The following is an 11577-nucleotide window of genomic DNA, read 5'->3' as shown; positions in this document are numbered from 1 at the left end:
TGTTCTGGTGCTTCTTGGGGTGCTGATGATGAATCTGAGATTATTTTGGCGGTTCGTAGGCGTGGGGAGTGGTGGGGGAATTTAATACCTTCCGGGCGTCCCATGGCGCACGCTACCGAGAGTTTTTTGCTGACTGTTTGTACTTTTCCTCAAAATGACCCCCCTACCACCCCGGAGAAGTGACAAACCTAAAAGTTTTATTCTAATTTTGGAAAGGGGACACCCTAGCGGTGGTACCCTTAAAAGATGGCCGTAATCGGACCACTCCAGTAACCATGGTAACGCTCCAAAGTAGAAGGGTCGTGATTTTCCCGTACATAGTAACACTAATTATTATGACTTTTTCGGATTTTTTTCAAACTGACCCCCCTACCACCCCGGAGAAGAGACCCACCTACAGGTTTCATCCTATTTTAGAAAGGGGACACCCTAGCGGTGGTACCCCGAAAAGATGGCCGTAATCGGACCACCCCAGTAACCATGGTAACGCTCCAGAGTAGAAGAGTCGGGATTTTCCCGTACATAGTAACACTAATTATTATGGCCTTTTCGGTTTTTTTCCAAAATGACCCCCCTACCACCCCGGAGAAGAGACCCACCTACAAGTTTTATTCAAATGTGGGAAGGGGACACACTAGCGGTGACAACCTGAAAATATGGGGGAAATCGGACTGATTCACATAACCATGGTAACGCTCAAAAGTATAAATGTCGGGATTTCGAAAAAACGTTTATAACTACTACCGGTGAAAAACACCTACTTTGGGGGAGAACCTCAAAAACGTATAGACTATACCCCCTTCCCGAAAATTAATGCTACCGTATGAGTTGTCTACACGTAGCTACGACTCTTGTCTCCCACATAGCCAAAATTCAGCTCCGTCACATACCCTCGGTGGAAAGGAAGGGGTACCGAAAAGAGGTACTTTTTTAACTTTTCAAGACAAAAACACCTATTTTTGGCGCAAGTAGAAATCATATAGACAAAGAGCCTTTTCCGGTCAGATAATTACACGAAATTGACGTATGACAAAGACGAGGGTGTCTTCTACTACACGTCAAAATTTCATTTCGATGGGTACTTCAATGAGGACAGGAGGGGGGTTGAAAAGAGGGGGTTTTCCAACTTTTGCACGTATGAAGAACACGTATTTCTATCGGGTCCTCTGGGACCCTATATCTCCCGAACGGAAGCAGGTATGGACCTGGGAGTTGCAGATTTGGACTCCTGGGCATCGATTACCCCCTGTGACGTCATTTTGATCAAATCCATTTTTGGGCAATTTCGGTAAAAACCGTAAGGGGTACCCCTTATGGTTTTTTTGGGTGAAAATAATTTTTGTCGCAAAGACGGGCAGTGTGTATCTTTTCTGGTTGTTCTCGACACGCTGAACACGATTTTGAAGTTAATTTTGGAATTAGGCGTTGTGTGGGGGCATGGGGGGCCAAAAACCATTGGGAGGGGGGCACCACCCCAAGTGGGTGTCTCCAAAAAAGAACGAAATACACCTGTTCTGGTGCTTCTTGGGGTGCTGATGATGAATCTGAGATTATTTTGGCGGTTCGTAGGCGTGGGGAGTGGTGGGGGAATTTAATACCTTCCGGGCGTCCCATGGCGCACGCTACCGAGAGTTTTTTGCTGACTGTTTGTACTTTTCCTCAAAATGACCCCCCTACCACCCCGGAGAAGTGACAAACCTAAAAGTTTTATTCTAATTTTGGAAAGGGGACACCCTAGCGGTGGTACCCTTAAAAGATGGCCGTAATCGGACCACTCCAGTAACCATGGTAACGCTCCAAAGTAGAAGGGTCGTGATTTTCCCGTACATAGTAACACTAATTATTATGACTTTTTCGGATTTTTTTCAAACTGACCCCCCTACCACCCCGGAGAAGAGACCCACCTACAGGTTTCATCCTATTTTAGAAAGGGGACACCCTAGCGGTGGTACCCCGAAAAGATGGCCGTAATCGGACCACCCCAGTAACCATGGTAACGCTCCAGAGTAGAAGAGTCGGGATTTTCCCGTACATAGTAACACTAATTATTATGGCCTTTTCGGTTTTTTTCCAAAATGACCCCCCTACCACCCCGGAGAAGAGACCCACCTACAAGTTTTATTCAAATGTGGGAAGGGGACACACTAGCGGTGACAACCTGAAAATATGGGGGAAATCGGACTGATTCACATAACCATGGTAACGCTCAAAAGTATAAATGTCGGGATTTCGAAAAAACGTTTATAACTACTACCGGTGAAAAACACCTACTTTGGGGGAGAACCTCAAAAACGTATAGACTATACCCCCTTCCCGAAAATTAATGCTACCGTATGAGTTGTCTACACGTAGCTACGACTCTTGTCTCCCACATAGCCAAAATTCAGCTCCGTCACATACCCTCGGTGGAAAGGAAGGGGTACCGAAAAGAGGTACTTTTTTAACTTTTCAAGACAAAAACACCTATTTTTGGCGCAAGTAGAAATCATATAGACAAAGAGCCTTTTCCGGTCAGATAATTACACGAAATTGACGTATGACAAAGACGAGGGTGTCTTCTACTACACGTCAAAATTTCATTTCGATGGGTACTTCAATGAGGACAGGAGGGGGGTTGAAAAGAGGGGGTTTTCCAACTTTTGCACGTATGAAGAACACGTATTTCTATCGGGTCCTCTGGGACCCTATATCTCCCGAACGGAAGCAGGTATGGACCTGGGAGTTGCAGATTTGGACTCCTGGGCATCGATTACCCCCTGTGACGTCATTTTGATCAAATCCATTTTTGGGCAATTTCGGTAAAAACCGTAAGGGGTACCCCTTATGGTTTTTTTGGGTGAAAATAATTTTTGTCGCAAAGACGGGCAGTGTGTATCTTTTCTGGTTGTTCTCGACACGCTGAACACGATTTTGAAGTTAATTTTGGAATTAGGCGTTGTGTGGGGGCATGGGGGGCCAAAAACCATTGGGAGGGGGGCACCACCCCAAGTGGGTGTCTCCAAAAAAGAACGAAATACACCTGTTCTGGTGCTTCTTGGGGTGCTGATGATGAATCTGAGATTATTTTGGCGGTTCGTAGGCGTGGGGAGTGGTGGGGGAATTTAATACCTTCCGGGCGTCCCATGGCGCACGCTACCGAGAGTTTTTTGCTGACTGTTTGTACTTTTCCTCAAAATGACCCCCCTACCACCCCGGAGAAGTGACAAACCTAAAAGTTTTATTCTAATTTTGGAAAGGGGACACCCTAGCGGTGGTACCCTTAAAAGATGGCCGTAATCGGACCACTCCAGTAACCATGGTAACGCTCCAAAGTAGAAGGGTCGTGATTTTCCCGTACATAGTAACACTAATTATTATGACTTTTTCGGATTTTTTTCAAACTGACCCCCCTACCACCCCGGAGAAGAGACCCACCTACAGGTTTCATCCTATTTTAGAAAGGGGACACCCTAGCGGTGGTACCCCGAAAAGATGGCCGTAATCGGACCACCCCAGTAACCATGGTAACGCTCCAGAGTAGAAGAGTCGGGATTTTCCCGTACATAGTAACACTAATTATTATGGCCTTTTCGGTTTTTTTCCAAAATGACCCCCCTACCACCCCGGAGAAGAGACCCACCTACAAGTTTTATTCAAATGTGGGAAGGGGACACACTAGCGGTGACAACCTGAAAATATGGGGGAAATCGGACTGATTCACATAACCATGGTAACGCTCAAAAGTATAAATGTCGGGATTTCGAAAAAACGTTTATAACTACTACCGGTGAAAAACACCTACTTTGGGGGAGAACCTCAAAAACGTATAGACTATACCCCCTTCCCGAAAATTAATGCTACCGTATGAGTTGTCTACACGTAGCTACGACTCTTGTCTCCCACATAGCCAAAATTCAGCTCCGTCACATACCCTCGGTGGAAAGGAAGGGGTACCGAAAAGAGGTACTTTTTTAACTTTTCAAGACAAAAACACCTATTTTTGGCGCAAGTAGAAATCATATAGACAAAGAGCCTTTTCCGGTCAGATAATTACACGAAATTGACGTATGACAAAGACGAGGGTGTCTTCTACTACACGTCAAAATTTCATTTCGATGGGTACTTCAATGAGGACAGGAGGGGGGTTGAAAAGAGGGGGTTTTCCAACTTTTGCACGTATGAAGAACACGTATTTCTATCGGGTCCTCTGGGACCCTATATCTCCCGAACGGAAGCAGGTATGGACCTGGGAGTTGCAGATTTGGACTCCTGGGCATCGATTACCCCCTGTGACGTCATTTTGATCAAATCCATTTTTGGGCAATTTCGGTAAAAACCGTAAGGGGTACCCCTTATGGTTTTTTTGGGTGAAAATAATTTTTGTCGCAAAGACGGGCAGTGTGTATCTTTTCTGATTGTTCTCGACACGCTGATCACGAATCTGAAGTTAATTTTGGAATTGGGTGTTGTGTGGGGGCGTGGGGGGCCAAAAACCATTGGGAGGGGGGCACGACCCCAAGTGGGTGTCTCCAAAAAAGAACGAAATACACCTGTTCTGGTGCTTCTTGGGGTGCTGATGATGAATCTGAGATTATTTTGGCGGTTCGTAGGCGTGGGGAGTGGTGGGGGAATTTAATACCTTCCGGGCGTCCCATGGCGCACGCTACCGAGAGTTTTTTGCTGACTGTTTGTACTTTTCCTCAAAATGACCCCCCTACCACCCCGGAGAAGTGACAAACCTAAAAGTTTTATTCTAATTTTGGAAAGGGGACACCCTAGCGGTGGTACCCTTAAAAGATGGCCGTAATCGGACCACTCCAGTAACCATGGTAACGCTCCAAAGTAGAAGGGTCGTGATTTTCCCGTACATAGTAACACTAATTATTATGACTTTTTCGGATTTTTTTCAAACTGACCCCCCTACCACCCCGGAGAAGAGACCCACCTACAGGTTTCATCCTATTTTAGAAAGGGGACACCCTAGCGGTGGTACCCCGAAAAGATGGCCGTAATCGGACCACCCCAGTAACCATGGTAACGCTCCAGAGTAGAAGAGTCGGGATTTTCCCGTACATAGTAACACTAATTATTATGGCCTTTTCGGTTTTTTTCCAAAATGACCCCCCTACCACCCCGGAGAAGAGACCCACCTACAAGTTTTATTCAAATGTGGGAAGGGGACACACTAGCGGTGACAACCTGAAAATATGGGGGAAATCGGACTGATTCACATAACCATGGTAACGCTCAAAAGTATAAATGTCGGGATTTCGAAAAAACGTTTATAACTACTACCGGTGAAAAACACCTACTTTGGGGGAGAACCTCAAAAACGTATAGACTATACCCCCTTCCCGAAAATTAATGCTACCGTATGAGTTGTCTACACGTAGCTACGACTCTTGTCTCCCACATAGCCAAAATTCAGCTCCGTCACATACCCTCGGTGGAAAGGAAGGGGTACCGAAAAGAGGTACTTTTTTAACTTTTCAAGACAAAAACACCTATTTTTGGCGCAAGTAGAAATCATATAGACAAAGAGCCTTTTCCGGTCAGATAATTACACGAAATTGACGTATGACAAAGACGAGGGTGTCTTCTACTACACGTCAAAATTTCATTTCGATGGGTACTTCAATGAGGACAGGAGGGGGGTTGAAAAGAGGGGGTTTTCCAACTTTTGCACGTATGAAGAACACGTATTTCTATCGGGTCCTCTGGGACCCTATATCTCCCGAACGGAAGCAGGTATGGACCTGGGAGTTGCAGATTTGGACTCCTGGGCATCGATTACCCCCTGTGACGTCATTTTGATCAAATCCATTTTTGGGCAATTTCGGTAAAAACCGTAAGGGGTACCCCTTATGGTTTTTTTGGGTGAAAATAATTTTTGTCGCAAAGACGGGCAGTGTGTATCTTTTCTGGTTGTTCTCGACACGCTGAACACGATTTTGAAGTTAATTTTGGAATTAGGCGTTGTGTGGGGGCATGGGGGGCCAAAAACCATTGGGAGGGGGGCACGACCCCAAGTGGGTGTCTCCAAAAAAGAACGAAATACACCTGTTCTGGTGCTTCTTGGGGTGCTGATGATGAATCTGAGATTATTTTGGCGGTTCGTAGGCGTGGGGAGTGGTGGGGGAATTTAATACCTTCCGGGCGTCCCATGGCGCACGCTACCGAGAGTTTTTTGCTGACTGTTTGTACTTTTCCTCAAAATGACCCCCCTACCACCCCGGAGAAGTGACAAACCTAAAAGTTTTATTCTAATTTTGGAAAGGGGACACCCTAGCGGTGGTACCCTTAAAAGATGGCCGTAATCGGACCACTCCAGTAACCATGGTAACGCTCCAAAGTAGAAGGGTCGTGATTTTCCCGTACATAGTAACACTAATTATTATGACTTTTTCGGATTTTTTTCAAACTGACCCCCCTACCACCCCGGAGAAGAGACCCACCTACAGGTTTCATCCTATTTTAGAAAGGGGACACCCTAGCGGTGGTACCCCGAAAAGATGGCCGTAATCGGACCACCCCAGTAACCATGGTAACGCTCCAGAGTAGAAGAGTCGGGATTTTCCCGTACATAGTAACACTAATTATTATGGCCTTTTCGGTTTTTTTCCAAAATGACCCCCCTACCACCCCGGAGAAGAGACCCACCTACAAGTTTTATTCAAATGTGGGAAGGGGACACACTAGCGGTGACAACCTGAAAATATGGGGGAAATCGGACTGATTCACATAACCATGGTAACGCTCAAAAGTATAAATGTCGGGATTTCGAAAAAACGTTTATAACTACTACCGGTGAAAAACACCTACTTTGGGGGAGAACCTCAAAAACGTATAGACTATACCCCCTTCCCGAAAATTAATGCTACCGTATGAGTTGTCTACACGTAGCTACGACTCTTGTCTCCCACATAGCCAAAATTCAGCTCCGTCACATACCCTCGGTGGAAAGGAAGGGGTACCGAAAAGAGGTACTTTTTTAACTTTTCAAGACAAAAACACCTATTTTTGGCGCAAGTAGAAATCATATAGACAAAGAGCCTTTTCCGGTCAGATAATTACACGAAATTGACGTATGACAAAGACGAGGGTGTCTTCTACTACACGTCAAAATTTCATTTCGATGGGTACTTCAATGAGGACAGGAGGGGGGTTGAAAAGAGGGGGTTTTCCAACTTTTGCACGTATGAAGAACACGTATTTCTATCGGGTCCTCTGGGACCCTATATCTCCCGAACGGAAGCAGGTATGGACCTGGGAGTTGCAGATTTGGACTCCTGGGCATCGATTACCCCCTGTGACGTCATTTTGATCAAATCCATTTTTGGGCAATTTCGGTAAAAACCGTAAGGGGTACCCCTTATGGTTTTTTTGGGTGAAAATAATTTTTGTCGCAAAGACGGGCAGTGTGTATCTTTTCTGATTGTTCTCGACACGCTGATCACGAATCTGAAGTTAATTTTGGAATTGGGTGTTGTGTGGGGGCGTGGGGGGCCAAAAACCATTGGGAGGGGGGCACGACCCCAAGTGGGTGTCTCCAAAAAAGAACGAAATACACCTGTTCTGGTGCTTCTTGGGGTGCTGATGATGAATCTGAGATTATTTTGGCGGTTCGTAGGCGTGGGGAGTGGTGGGGGAATTTAATACCTTCCGGGCGTCCCATGGCGCACGCTACCGAGAGTTTTTTGCTGACTGTTTGTACTTTTCCTCAAAATGACCCCCCTACCACCCCGGAGAAGTGACAAACCTAAAAGTTTTATTCTAATTTTGGAAAGGGGACACCCTAGCGGTGGTACCCTTAAAAGATGGCCGTAATCGGACCACTCCAGTAACCATGGTAACGCTCCAAAGTAGAAGGGTCGTGATTTTCCCGTACATAGTAACACTAATTATTATGACTTTTTCGGATTTTTTTCAAACTGACCCCCCTACCACCCCGGAGAAGAGACCCACCTACAGGTTTCATCCTATTTTAGAAAGGGGACACCCTAGCGGTGGTACCCCGAAAAAATGGCCGTAATCGGACCACCCCAGTAACCATGGTAACGCTCCAGAGTAGAAGAGTCGGGATTTTCCCGTACATAGTAACACTAATTATTATGGCCTTTTCGGTTTTTTTCCAAAATGACCCCCCTACCACCCCGGAGAAGAGACCCACCTACAAGTTTTATTCAAATGTGGGAAGGGGACACACTAGCGGTGACAACCTGAAAATATGGGGGAAATCGGACTGATTCCCATAACCATGGTAACGCTCAAAAGTATAAATGTCGGGATTTCGAAAAAACGTTTATAACTACTACCGGTGAAAAACACCTACTTTGGGGGAGAACCTCAAAAACGTATAGACTATACCCCCTTCCCGAAAATTAATGCTACCGTATGAGTTGTCTACACGTAGCTACGACTCTTGTCTCCCACATAGCCAAAATTCAGCTCCGTCACATACCCTCGGTGGAAAGAAAGGGGTACCGAAAAGAGGTACTTTTTTTAACTTTTCAAGACAAAAACACCTATTTTTGGCGCAAGTAGAAATCATACAGACAAAGAGCCTTTTCCGGTCAGATAATTACACGAAATTGACGTATGACAAAGACGAGGGTGTCTTCTACTACACGTCAAAATTTCATTTCGATGGGTACTTCAGAGAGGACAGGAGGGGGGGTTGACAAGAGGGGGTTTTCCAACTTTTGCACGTATGAAGAACACGTATTTCTATCGGGTCCTCTGGGACCCTATATCTCCCGAACGGAAGCAGGTATGGACCTGGGAGTTGCAGATTTGGACTCCTGGGCATCGATTACCCCCTGTGACGTCATTTTGACCAAATCCATTTTTGGGCAATTTCGGTAAAAACCGTAAGGGGTACCCCTTATGGTTTTTTTGGGTGAAAATAATTTTTGTCGCAAAGACGGGCAGTGTGTATCTTTTCTGGTTGTTCTCGACACGCTGATCACGAATCTGAAGTTAATTTTGGAATTAGGCGTTGTGTGGGGGCGTGGGGGGCCAAAAACCATTGGGAGGGGGGCACGACCCCAAGTGGGTGTCTCCATAAACGAACGAAATACACCTGTTCTGGTGCTTCTTGGGGTGCTGATGATGAATCTGAGATTATTTTGGCGGTTTGGAGACATGGGGAGTGGTGGGGGAATTTAATGCCTTCCGGGCGTTCCATGGCGCACGCTACGGAGAGTTTTTTGCTGACTGTTTGTACTTTTTCTCAAAATGACCCCCGTACCACCCCGGAGAAGTGACACACCTGGGAGTTTCATTCTATTTTGGAAAGGGGACACCCTAGCGGTGGTACCCTCAAAAGAGGGCCGTAATCGGACCACCCCAGTAACCATGGTAACGCTCAAGAGTAGAAGGGACGGGATTTTCCCGTACATAGTAACACTAAGTAACACTAATTATTATGACCTCTTCGGATTTTTTTCCAAAATTACCCCCCACCACCCCGGAGAAGAGACGCGCACCTACAAGTTTCATCCTATTTCGGCAAGGGGACACCCTAGCGGTGGTACCCCGAAAAGATGGCCGTAGTCGGACCACCACAGTAACCATGGTAACGCTCCAAAGTAGAAGGGTCGGGATTTTCAAAAACGTATATAGCAAATTATTATGCCTTTTCAGATTTTGTTTCAAAATGACCCCCTATCACCCAGGAATGAGAAGCACCTACAGGTTTAATCCTATTTTGGAAAGGGGACACCCTAGCGGTGGTACCCTGAAAGGATGGCCGTAGTCGGACCACCACAGTAACCATGGTAACGCTCCAAAGTAGAAGGGTCGGGATTTTCAAAAACGTATATAGCAAATTATTATGCCTTTTCAGATTTTGTTTCAAAATGACCCCCTATCACCCAGGAATGAGAAGCACCTACAAGTTTAATCCTATTTTGGAAAGGGGACACCCTAGCGGTGGTACCCTGAAAGGATGGCCGTAATCGGACCACCACAGTAACCATGGTAACGCTCCAAAGTAGAAGGGTCGGGATTTTCCCGTACGTAGTAATACTAATTATTATGACCGTTTTAGACTTTTTTTCAAAATTACCCCCCTACCACCCCGGGAAAGAGACGCACCTACAAGTTTCATCCTATTTCGGACAGGTGACACCCTAGCGGTGGTACCCTGAAAAGATGGGGGAAATCGGACTGACCCAGTAACCATGGTAACGCTCCAAAGTATAAAAGTAGGTATTTTCCCGTATATAGAGTAATTTAGTGTTAGGCAGATCGGTTAATGAATTTTAATTAATTAACCGAATATGCAAATGAGCTGAAATTTTTATGACGTCATCAATAGGATGTAACGGAAGGGTAAAAAAAGTTTGAAGATGCCCCCCCAAGTTTTGCACTGGGGGTGGGGTCCCCCACCCCAAAAATTCACCCCCCTCAAATTTTTACCAAAATGACGCCAATTTGTCGAAGGGGTGCAGGGGTATCTAAAAGTATGAATTACGACACCCCCACCCCCGGGGAAGTATTTTTTTTATAATATTTTGTCACGTCCCGACTGTCCATTTTCTTCACGTCCCGATTGGGCACTTTCACGTCCCGATTGGGCACTTTCACGTCCCGACAGGGCATTCTCACGTCCCGATAGGGCATTCTCACGTCCCGATAGGGCATTTTCACGTCCCGATAGGGCATTTTGTACTTAGAAATTTTTTCACGTCCCGACTGGGCATTTTCACGTCCCGACTGGGCATTTTCACGTCCCGAGTGGGCATTCTGACGTCCCGACTGGGCATTCTGACGTCCCGACTGGGCATTGGTCTGAACCCTAACCCTAACCCTAACCCTAACCCTAACCCTAACCCTAACCCCTAACCCTAACCCTAACCCCTAACCCTAACCCTAACCCTAACCCTAACCCTAACCCTAACCCTAACCCTAACCCTAACCCTAACCCTAACCCTAACCCTAACCCTAACCCTAACCCTAACCCTAACCCTAACCCTAACCCTAACCCTAACCCTAACCCTAACCCTAACCCTAACCCTAACCCTAACCCTAACCCTAACCCTAACCCTAACCCTAACCCTAACCCTAACCCTAACCCTAACCCTAACCCTAACCCTAACCCTAACCCTAACCCTAACCCTAACCCTAACCCTAACCCTAACCCTAACCCTAACCCTAACCCTAACCCTAACCCTAACCCTAACCCTAACCCTAACCCTAACCCTAACCCTAACCCTAACCCTAACCCTAACCCTAACCCTAACCCTAACCCTAACCCTAACCCTAACCCTAACCCTAACCCTAACCCTAACCCTAACCCTAACCCCTAACCCCTAACCCTAACCCTAACCCTAACCCTAACCCTAACCCTAACCCTAACCCTAACCCTAACCCTAACCCTAACCCTAACCCTAACCCTAACCCTAACCCTAACCCCCTAACCCTAACCCTAACCCTAACCCTAACCCCCTAACCCCCTAACCCCCTAACCCCCTAACCCCCTAACCCCCTAACCCCCTAACCCCCTAACCCCCTAACCCCCTAACCCCCTAACCCCCTAACCCCCTAACCCCCTAACCCCCTAACCCCCTAACCCCCTAACCCTAACCCTAACCC

Source organism: Apostichopus japonicus, chromosome 14, assembly GCF_037975245.1.
Source record: "Apostichopus japonicus isolate 1M-3 chromosome 14, ASM3797524v1, whole genome shotgun sequence".
Classification (NCBI taxonomy): Eukaryota; Metazoa; Echinodermata; class Holothuroidea; order Aspidochirotida; family Stichopodidae; genus Apostichopus; species Apostichopus japonicus.
This window is presented reverse-complemented; position numbering follows the sequence as displayed.